Source organism: Sebastes fasciatus, chromosome 4 (genome assembly GCF_043250625.1).
Source record: "Sebastes fasciatus isolate fSebFas1 chromosome 4, fSebFas1.pri, whole genome shotgun sequence".
NCBI classification, from domain to species: domain Eukaryota; kingdom Metazoa; phylum Chordata; class Actinopteri; order Perciformes; family Sebastidae; genus Sebastes; species Sebastes fasciatus.
In genome coordinates, this window is record NC_133798.1 from 14,934,034 (window position 1) to 14,945,246 (window position 11,213).

The following is an 11,213-nucleotide window of genomic DNA, read 5'->3' on the forward strand; positions in this document are numbered from 1 at the left end:
TAAAAGACTGAGGTGTGACACCGTCTCACATCTTAAGACAATGTGTCTTAAGTCACGGACTATGATATTTTGCAAAGACTGGGGATCTTGCAGGGTCACTAATTACAAGACTACAACTAGATTCCTTTTGAGATGATGTTACATCCTGCTCCTGGTGGAAATTTACAAGAAGAAAAACTGTCCAAAAGAAGTGGACAGAAATTGCTGCAGCCCTGGTGAGTATGCTATAGCTAGCTAGCTAGTTAGCTAACCACTGTCCCGAATGGGGCAACTTGCAAGCTAACGTTAGCTACTGGAATGCTTGCTATTAACCTACGAGCTAACTGTATGCTTCAGCTGAAGATTGCTAGCTTCAATCATATAAATCAACACACACACGTGTATATTAGGGCTGGGACGATTCACCTATCTCCCAATTCGATCGATACTATCACGATACTTGGGTGCCGATTCGATATGTATTGCGATATTTAAGTATTACGATTCTACGATTCGATATTACAATTTATTTCGAATTTTGTTAACTTTTTTAACACTAGACTATGGGAAAGAAGTTGAATCATACACTTCTAGGGACTTTTACTTTGGAAAATATCTAAATGAATACAGCAAGAATGTTTGATTTTCAGCATGTATGTAGTCAGAGATGTCCTGAAGTCAAATATATTAGTCATTGTCAGGCATTATTTATAAAACAAAATCAAAGAATAAAGACAAATCCCTCACAACTTAGTGAGTGTTTACCACGTTGGATTTAAAATGTGAGAGTGCAGGTCGTATCCTCACGGACCCGCCGCCGTTTTCTACTTTTTCGTTTCAGCTTACGGCACCCGGCTGTTTGTTTCGGTTGAAGGATACGGAACGGAAATGACGTCACTTTACTCAGACTACAAAAATAAAAGCAGTAACTTCCTTTTTCCTATGTATAGACTCAAATGAAGCAAATATATAGATTCTGGCATTAAAAAATGTATTTCAAAATTGTAAAAAAAACAACAAATCACGATACATAGGTGAATCCATTTTTTTGATGAGAGAACGAGGGAAAGTGAGTATTGACGCAAGACTTATATGATTGATGCCAGCCATCTTCATCAAGATTGAGATCACGGGTGTGCGCTGCAACTCTAGCAAAACTCTTGTAATTTCATTCTGACATTGGAAATATGTCTGCGACAGTGAAATTGCTTGAAAAGTCGTATGGCGTAAGGTCGGCATAAGAAGGTAAGCTGGTTTCTTTACATCAGAGTTTCCTCCAGTCCGCCTTGCTGGGAAATAATAAGCAGCATTTAACAGGCACAAAAGGAAACAGAGAGAGAGAGAGAGAGAGAGCAGCCACCGCGTTCACTCACACAAAGAGTGTGTTTGAGCGCCAGTGTTGCAGATGGAGCAAGTGAGTGCGCAATAACAACGCTGATGACTGATATTTCTTTAACACTGGAGTCTATTCCTCCACATGGAAAAGAGCAGAAGAGGAATGGGGGGGGGGGGGGGGGGGGGGGGGGGGGGGAGGAGTGAGGTGGCGAGAAAAACACTGTATTCACCTGATGCCAGACCATAACATTATGACCCAATCCCTGTTATATTTACTGGTGGGGAACACTCGGTGGTGCAGGAAGCAGCTATAACATTGTTTTTCCCTCCTGTTAAAAAAGCCTGTGTTCTAGTAAAACTTTGGGGGGGCTCAAAACCCACAGCTCCCCTCAATCTGCTTCCAGGGGGAAAGCTGAGTCACCTGAGCCCGCCTCTGCCCTCCGGCTCTCTCCATCTATCTCTCCATCTTTCCTTTTTTAATTCTTTCTTTCTCTCCATCTCTTCTCTTTGCCTTTGGAGGCAACCGCAGAGTACAGAAAAGCTGAGCCAAAAGAAAAGGGTAAAAAAAATACTTTTTTTATTGCAAATGTACTACTATAATGGATCCATAATATAACCCACAGGAGAATCTGCTTTCATACACCGTTAAATGGGCCAGAGATGTACAGTATATAGTGGATATATACATTGAAATACAAGCCGCGGTCTATTGTAATTTGTTGTGTGGTTTAAAGACTTGGAGGCTGACAGAGAGATGAGTAAGAAATACAATAGAGTCCCTCTTTTATGAGTCATTTAGTGGGCCATGGGCTGCCTTCTCAAGATGTCATCAACACAACAGAGGGATCTTTCACACACACACACAAACAGATATTATGTTACAGGAACAACAACTGAGAACAGAAGGGGAAAGGAGGAAGAAAAAAAAAGCAGGCCACGACCATAACAAGGCCGAGGCAAGATGGATCTGTTTTTGTCTGGATGAGGACATCGCGGGGCAAACTTTTTAATTACAAATAGATTAGACCACTGTGATGTTGTTGTGTGGTCTCTGTGTAAACTCCCCCAATATTTTGTTTTGAGACTTGCGTGGATTCCTTCCTTTTTGTTTGTCTTCAGGAGACCCAGGAATCTCTCAGTGCGTAGAGGGCCAGCGCCGCTTTGTATACAGGAAAGAGAGACGGAGAGAGGGAGTTGGAAGGTGTGGGCCTGAGTGCGCATGCATCCTAAACTGCCCTTTCGAGCGGCGAGACGGGCCAGGTTGTTACACTAACTGTACACTTAAGCGTTGAGTAAAGGCGCCAACAGCAGTTCCAGTCACTTCAGAACCACAGATGAAGTGTCAGACTAATACCACGGCGTGCAACATTAACAGGGCTTTCACCCCCCTACCTCGGACTGCCTCTGACTTGGGTCCAGCTCCCAGGGCTGTGGGCTGATGTTGTTATTGTTGTTTTTCGTGCCGAGAACAGGAGTCCCGGCCAAAACGGACTCCTGTTGCAATAACAAGACCTGGAGGGCCCCTGATCCACTCTACGCAGGGCTTTATTGGTACAGGGAGCACCAACAACGATGTCTGTGGACAATCAACCACCAATTTGCTAAGGGGCGGGATGGGAGATCAGCCAGAGACTGTTCTTTTTCTTTGTCTTCCCCCAGAGTCTCTGTCACTGTTAGACAACCATCTCTGCTCACTTCCTCTCGTGTCATCAGCCACCACAAGAGGCCACATGGAGATGTTAGGGCTATCTAACAAGTACACAAGATCATTGTGGCTTATCTCAGTCGTAAACATAATAAAGTGTAGGGAAAATACAGACCGTTTAAACAGACATGAAATGCACCAAACACACATAATGTGGGATTGGGAGTTCATAGACCACATGTGCATACTCATTGTACATCAACACAAACTAGAGGTATAATGGTGCGTAAAATTCCCACAGTCTGATGACTTTAGGGTCACATTGAGGTGGGAATCACCAGATGCCCCACATTATGATATCATCACATACTTGAGTTACAATACGATCTTATTATGATTTTTTAAAAATTGCAATATGCTGAGTATTGCAATAAGATATATTGCGATGAATTGTGATTTATTAACTTTTTTCAACTGCAAATTATGCAGTCTTGAGGTCAGAGGTCAAGGAAACCCTTTGAAAATGGCCCTGCCAGTTTTTCCTTGCCAAAATTTTGCGTAACCTTAGAGAGTTATTTAGCGTTCTTCCCGACAAGCTAACATGATTGGTACATGGTTGGTACCAATCGATTCGTTAGCTCTTGAAAGACTTGAAAGACAGATTTTTAAGAGGTTAATAGTTTATATGATAAAAGATTGATGCTTAACGTCCGTCTATCAATACAATATTGTTGTGCAAAATATTGCGATACTATGCTGTATTGATTTTTCACCCCACCCTTAGTAGTCAGTTTGATATAATGTCACTAGAGCAACAACAACATATCAGTAAGTATCAATCCAACTTAAGCTCCAAAATGATGTGCATGTACAGACGTAGGCAAAGTTGATGGTAACGTTCCGTTAAAGAGAGAAAAACCCACAATGGTCACTGAAATAACTTGAAACTGACAAAAGTAATAATAAATAAAAATTCACTGAAAATTAACTAATGAAAATCAGATATTGTTTTTGAATTATGGTTCAGCAGAATCATTTAAAAAAACAAACTAATGAAACTGGCCTAGACAAAAATGATGGTAACATTAACTTAATATTTTGTTGCACAACCTTTTGAGGCAATCACTGCAATCAAGTGATTTCTGTAACTCTCAATGAGACTTCTGCACCTGTTGACAGGTATGTTGGCCCACTCCTCGTGAGCAAACTGCTCCAGCTGTCTCAGGTTTGAAGGGTGCCTTCTCCAGACTGCATGTTTCAGCTCCTTCCACAGATGTTCAATAGGATTTAGATCAGGGCTCATAGAAGGCCACTTCAGAATAGTCCAATGTTTAGTTCTTAGCCATTCTTGGGTGTTTTTAGATGTGTTTTGGGTCATTATCCTGTTTGAGGACCCATGACCTGCAACTGAGACCAAGCTTTCTGACACTGGGCAGCACATTTCGCTCCAGAATGCCTTGATAGTCTTGAGATTTCATTGCACCCTGCACAGATTCAAGACACCCTGTGCCAGATGCAACAAAGCAGCCCCAGAACATAACCGAGCCTCCTCCATGTTTCACATTAGGTACAGTGTTCTTTTCTTTGGATGCTTCATCTCTTCGTCTGTGAACATAGAGCTGATGTGACTTGCCAAAAAGCTCCAGTTTTGTCTCATCTGTCCAAAGGACATTCTCCCAGAAGCTTTGTGGCTTGTCAATATGCATTTTGGAAAATTCCAGTCTCGCTTTTTTATGATTTGGTGTCCTCCTGGGTCGTCTTCCATTAAGTCCACTTTGGCTCAAACAGTGACGGATGGTGCGATCTGACACTGATGTACCTTGACCTTGGAGTTCACCTCTAATCTCTTTGGAAGTTGTTCTGGGCTCTTTGGTTACCATTCGTATTATCCGTCTCTTCAATATGTCATACATTTTCCCCTTGCGGCCACGTCCAGGGAGGTTGGCTACAGTCCCATGGACCTTAAACTTCTGAATAATATGTGCAGCTGTAGTCACAGGATCGTCAAGCTGCTTGGAGATGGTCTTATAGCCTTTACCTTTAACATGAAGGTCTATAATGTTCTTTCTAATCTCCTGAGACAACTCTCTCCTTAGCTTTCTGTGGTCCATGTTCAGTGTGGTACACACCATGATGCCAAACAGCACAGTGACTACTTTTCACCCTTTAAATAGGCAGACTGACTGATTACAAGTTTGAAGATACCTGTGATGCTAATTACAGGACACACCTTAGTTTAATATGTCCCTATGGTCAAACTATTTTACATCTTTTCTAGGGCTACCATCATTTTTGTCCTGGCCAGTTTCATTAGTTTGTTTTTTAAAATGATTCTGTTGAACCACAATTCAAAAACAATATCTGATTTTCATTAGTTCATTTTCAATACATTTTTATTTATTATTACTTTTGTCAGTTTCAAGTTATTTCAGTGACCATTGTGGGTTTTTCTCTCTTTAACGGAACGTTACCAACAACTTTGCCTACGTCTGTAAAGGAACATAGAGGGGTCAAGTAAATTTTATATATATAGCCCAAAATTGACCTCAAAAGGCTTTACAATCTGTACGGCATACGACACTCTGTATCTTTAGAGTAGACCCTCAATTTGGTTAACATAAAACTAAAGAAAGCCTTTAACGGAAAACAAACCACAGTAGGAGCAACTGAGTAGGGGTCAATTATTTTCTTGATTAATCGATGAGTTGTTTGGTTTTTATGAAATGTCATAAAAATCGTGCTAAATGTCGATCACTGTTTCCCATAGCCCATGATGACATCCTCAAATGTTGTTTTGTCCACAACTCAAAGATAATCAGTTCACTGTCAGAGCGGAGTAAAGAAACCAGAGAATATTCACATTTAAGAAGCTGGAATCAGAGAATTTTGACTTTTTTGTTCCTTACAAAAAGTACTCAAACTGATTAATCGATTATCGAAATAGTTGTCGATTAATTTAATAGTTGACAACTAAGTGATTAATCGTTGCAGCTCTACTAACTACAATACCGTATCTACTTATTCTGGCTGTATGGCGCACCTGGTGTGTGTGCTACGACCGCCAACTGACGTGCATCAAACAACGCAACTTCACCTGACATGGTTGGTGCGTTATGCGCTTCAGTGTCTGACTTGTTGGCCACCTCTGACATAGACTGTAATTTCATAAGACATAGTAAACTTTAATGCTTTGGTAGACATACATGCACCTCCACCTCTAACAGAAGCACAGGTATCAATAGGCTCTTAAAGACAGTTACAATCCCACAAGCGTCTAATTGGCGGCCTTACACTGCAGCATGTTATTATGTGGATACATAACTGTTGGGATAACTGCAATAAGCGCAAGCTTTCTGCTAACACAGTTGACAAAGGGGTTACTGATGTCGAGGGTGGGGGTTAGGATGGCAGTGGAACCCCTCAGACCCCGCTATGCCCCCACATACTGGGGAAAGCCCACTCATTCCATCAAAACTATTTACATAACTCCATGGAGAAAATTGGCCCGTAGCAGTCAGCTTTTCCATGTGCGCCACACAGTAGAGACGCTGTTACGATAATTGTACTCTTACACGAGCAGAGGGCATATGCAGTACAGTATTTACAGTGAGAAAATAAAGACAGGAGGGATGGTGAGAGGGAGAGAGGAAAAAGGGAGAGAGAGGGCAAGTGAAAGAGAGAGGGAGAAAGAGAAAACTGCTGATCAGGAAAGAGAGTGGGGTTCCACGGATATTCCCCCAACACAAACACATGCAGTGTTGATTTTTGTCATTTTCTTGGCTCTGTGAAGTACAGTAGTTGGCAGAACAGTAAGCTCTCTGATGGTTTGTATGACGGGCTGTCATGGTCTTAGAGGTGGCTTCCCGCTGCCTCAGCGTATGCCCCTTCCCTCCCTCTGTGGTGACCCTCGCCTCTCTTCTACCTACTCTCTCCTCCATACTTTTCCTCATTCACACGTCTGCCATTTCTTCCCTTTCTCTCCTACTACTCCAACCCAGTTGAAAAAACAATCAGCCTGGGCCCAGTTGTGCTGCCTGCTACACCTACTGCCCAGCTGGCATCCATTGTTTGCAATTAGTTCCAAGGCATGTGTTTGACAGCGAGCCTTATTTGTATACGTGCAAACTTGCTTATACGTCTTTTTGCAGGCATGCACACGTGTGTCGGGGTGCAAATGTGTGCACACATCTGAGCGTAAACACATTTTTTTGCGTATTTTATGATCAGCAGAAAATGAGGCAGCCTGGGAAAACCATGGCAGGACGCGGGGTCTGAGCAGGTCCAATTATTAAGAACAATCCATCAATATGCAGAGCGAGTCCTGGAGCAGGCTCAGCAGAAAAACATGGCAAAAAAAAGTGAAAGCAGAAAAAAATGTGGTTCTTACGAGGAGGGAGAGAAAAATCTGTCTTTACAATCCCCCTGTTTCGGCTTGCCAACTTTCTGCTGGCTGTTGGTAGTGCGGAAATGAGAGCGTGCTAGATTCTCCCCTCCCGAGAATAACACAAACCCCTCAAAGCTCAAATCAAACACACAATCCACGTCACAGGAAACCATTTTGAAGCGTAAAACCTCCCAATGGGAGCTCCATTTGAATGCTGCGGGTATGCTGCCTTGCTCGCCCCCTGCGCCTCCCCCTCTCTCCCCTCCCACTCTCTCAAGGCTTCAACCACAACCTAACCCGAACCACACCACCTCTCAGACGACAAGACTCCCTTTCTCTCACTCCTTGTCCATTTCCCCCTTTATTCCTTCCTCTCCTTTTTTCTTTGTTGTTCTTCCGTGCCTCTCTTTCTCACTCTCTCTCAGTCTGCTATGAACAATTAGAATTTCATCATCAACAATAAGAATATAAGATATATGATAGATAGATATATGATAGATAGATAGATAGATAGGTAGATAGATAGATAGATAGATAGACAGATGTACTCAAGTAACCTCTCCTGCAACCAACAGTCGTCCCCAACCCACCCCATCTCAAAACCACAACCTCTCGTACCCCGATCCCGCTCTCCTCGCTTCCCTAAAACCACCTCTTCCCCTCTTCCCCTCACCCCTTACCCCCTTTTTCCTCGTCTTTGCCTGGCAATTGAAACGCAGGGGTCAGGAGGGCATATGGGAGGCAATCACAGTAGTTTGTTTTGGCTCTCTCACCCCCACACCAAGTCCTTGGCTGTGCAGGAGCAATGCCGCCACCTTGCCTGCTTGCTGCCTGGGAAACAAACACATCCTTAATCACCCAGGCCCCGTATCCGCCAAGGCCACACTAGTCGCTCGGGCCAGAAACGTTGGACTCCATCTGATGAACTCAGGCCATACAAGTCAAGCTCTGTCTACTGAACCCAGGCCACATTAGTGGCAGCCAGACAGTCAAATCCAGGTCGCACTAGTTGAGTACCCTTTGTTGAAACGGAGCCAGTGAGAACATACTCCTAAAGCTCAGTGTCTACTCAACCCAGGCCACTCTAATCAAACCCTGATGGTCAACCCTAGGCTGGGGAAGTCGAGCCCCGACGGGTGAATCCAGGCCACAAAAGTCCAGCCGCGCGGGTTGAAATCGAGCCAGAAAAGGCTGATCTATCTTTGGCTGGGTGAGCTGTTCTGTCATTATGTTGGCTAAGTGTTGCCTAACAGTGGGATTCTCTGACGTAAGCGCTGCGCAGCTGAGGGCTGGCAGTGAAACGACATGCAAGACAGAAGAGACACTTTAAGAAAGAGCGAGTGGCCATTTAGACCAGAGATGAGTAAGGCGAGTTGTCTTACGCCATCCATCCCGCCCTCCTAATCCCCAAAACCAAAACATATAGCTTCTAAATCTCACTCTATTTTTCTCTCTGTCCATCTGTCTCTCACCAGTTCACCTTCTCAAATATTTTCCGAACTACTCTTCCTAACCGCTTCCTGCTTTACCGCACTTTCACCTCCCTTGTACATCAGTCACGAACGTGCTCAATGTGAATGACCGGGAAGGCATTCAAGTCTGAGAATGTGTGTTGTGTAACTCTGTTTGTGTGTAAACAATAGGGGTACTAAAACCCGGGCAGCATTTTTGCAGCTCCTCCACCAGTGTCTGTTTGACAATGAGGGCTAAGGCGGGGCCTCAGATTTGTGTTATACTGTAAACCACAACATTCTCAGACCTTAAAGAATCTCCCTTTTGGGATATCTTATTAGCATGTACTGGGTAAGCCCTATACACACACACACACACACACACAATCGCCACCACACCGACCACGTTACGCTCTGTCTCCATCAGGATGTCAGACAATTAACCTCGAGGTTCTGCTGCCCGGGTGATATAAAGACATTAGTGACCCTGGTTTGATTGTGCGTGATGAGAGGAGACTTGTGTGAAAGTACAGAAGATCTCATTGCTCGGAGGAAATGAATTCACCCAATCTCCGAGGCTCATTGTTCCCATGGTCTCTCCACTCCTCTGGACCATGTTTCAAGTCGGAGTGACCTGCGGGCAGGCGCAGAGCAGCGATGGACCCACTGATCCCCACCCAGCCCACCATGCAGCCAGGCGGCAGCTGGAGTGCTGAGCAGGTACGTGAAACTCTGAGACTAGCCGGGACTTCCAGGAAGTTCAGCATCAGGGATCAGTCTGTGTTATTGACTTGGCACAGGCTCCAGCCAGTACGATTCCACCAGCGAGGGGTTCGCTGACTGCACCAGTACACATATGTGTATGTGTGTAGAACAGGACTCAGTGCTCTGTAGTCCAGATGGGTGGCCAGGCCCCAGTTGATTTCTGTTACTCTGTTATGACAATTGAACTCATTTGAACCATTGAATCCTTCTCTTTCTCTCCCTGGAACACATGTATGCACTAAAACCACTCCCCTGTCCTTCTTTGCTCTCCTTGCATACGTATCACTACTATTAAGTCGTTTGAAATGCAAATGTATGTGTTGTTGAACAGCTGGCAGGGACAGAGACCACCCAACCAGCAGAGCAGCATTGTGTTGATAGCAGATAAGCTGGAATGGAGTGTCAGGAGAAATTCTTCCCCTCTTTCAGACATACGTGTGTGCGTAAGCCTTACAAACACTGTGCCACAAAAAAAACAATGCCTGTTGGCTCCTCCCCCTCTCGGTCACCACAAACAAATCTTTCAGTGCAAACACGGATCAAAGGGTCCGCCGCCGCCTGTTTAGTGATGAAGGCCGGCATGTGCCATCCCCTATTGTCGGGGCTTCTAATTGATCCTAATTGATGTTGTGACAGGCGAAGAGGGGAAGGATCTCTGGAGGAGCGCAAAGTTGGAAAACAGCATTCAGCTTTTATTATGCACCAGCACTGCTGAGGAAACCAGAATAAGGCAAGGCTGGCTTTACTGATTGATCCTTTGTGTGGACGGGCATGGAAGCAATAAGACGCTTCACGCAAACCAGACCAGGACAAGATGTCGACAAATCCTACAAACAAACAGTGGTGGAAGAATCGTTCAGATCTTTAACTAAAGTAGAAATACCAAAATAAAATGACACATTATTACAGATTATTATTATGTACTTCTAAAATGTGGTGAAGTAATTCATAAAAACTAACACTACTCAGTGGTGGAAAGTAATAAAGTACTGTAAAAAAAAAAAAAAAGGTACTTGTATTTTTCTATTATTATTATATTATATTACTATATATTATATATTTATATTATGCTACTTTATTCTTAAAATCAACTACATTGCAATGGCAAATACTTCACTACATTTATCTGACAGTTCTAGTTACATTAAAGATTTTACAGACAAAATATGTGATCATCTTATAAAATACAATGCAATGTTGTTACAACACAACAGTATATTAAGTGTTAATATTTGCACCTTTTTGACATGCTACAATAGTAAAACGCCGGTTAATGCAATGTTACTACTAATCATATAAATAAATAAAATATATTATAATATGTTTTTACTTTATGCTTTTAATACCTAAAGTTGCTGATAATACTTTTGCAGTTTTACTTAAGTAATGTTTTAAATGCTGGACTTTTTCTTATGCTGAAGTATTTTATAGTGTGATATTGCTACTTTTACCTAATCAGCTGTAACCGCCGTATGAGAGCAGTGCAGAGCAGGAGCCGTGAACTAGCCAGTGGGGTACGCTCACAAACAAGAACATGCACTAAAAGCACGCATGGCCGGCCCGGCTACGTCAACAAAGCACAGACAGGCTCGCATTACAACACACACAGAGGGAGAGTGACTTCATTCTCTGCTCAGGTAGACATTACTCCTCT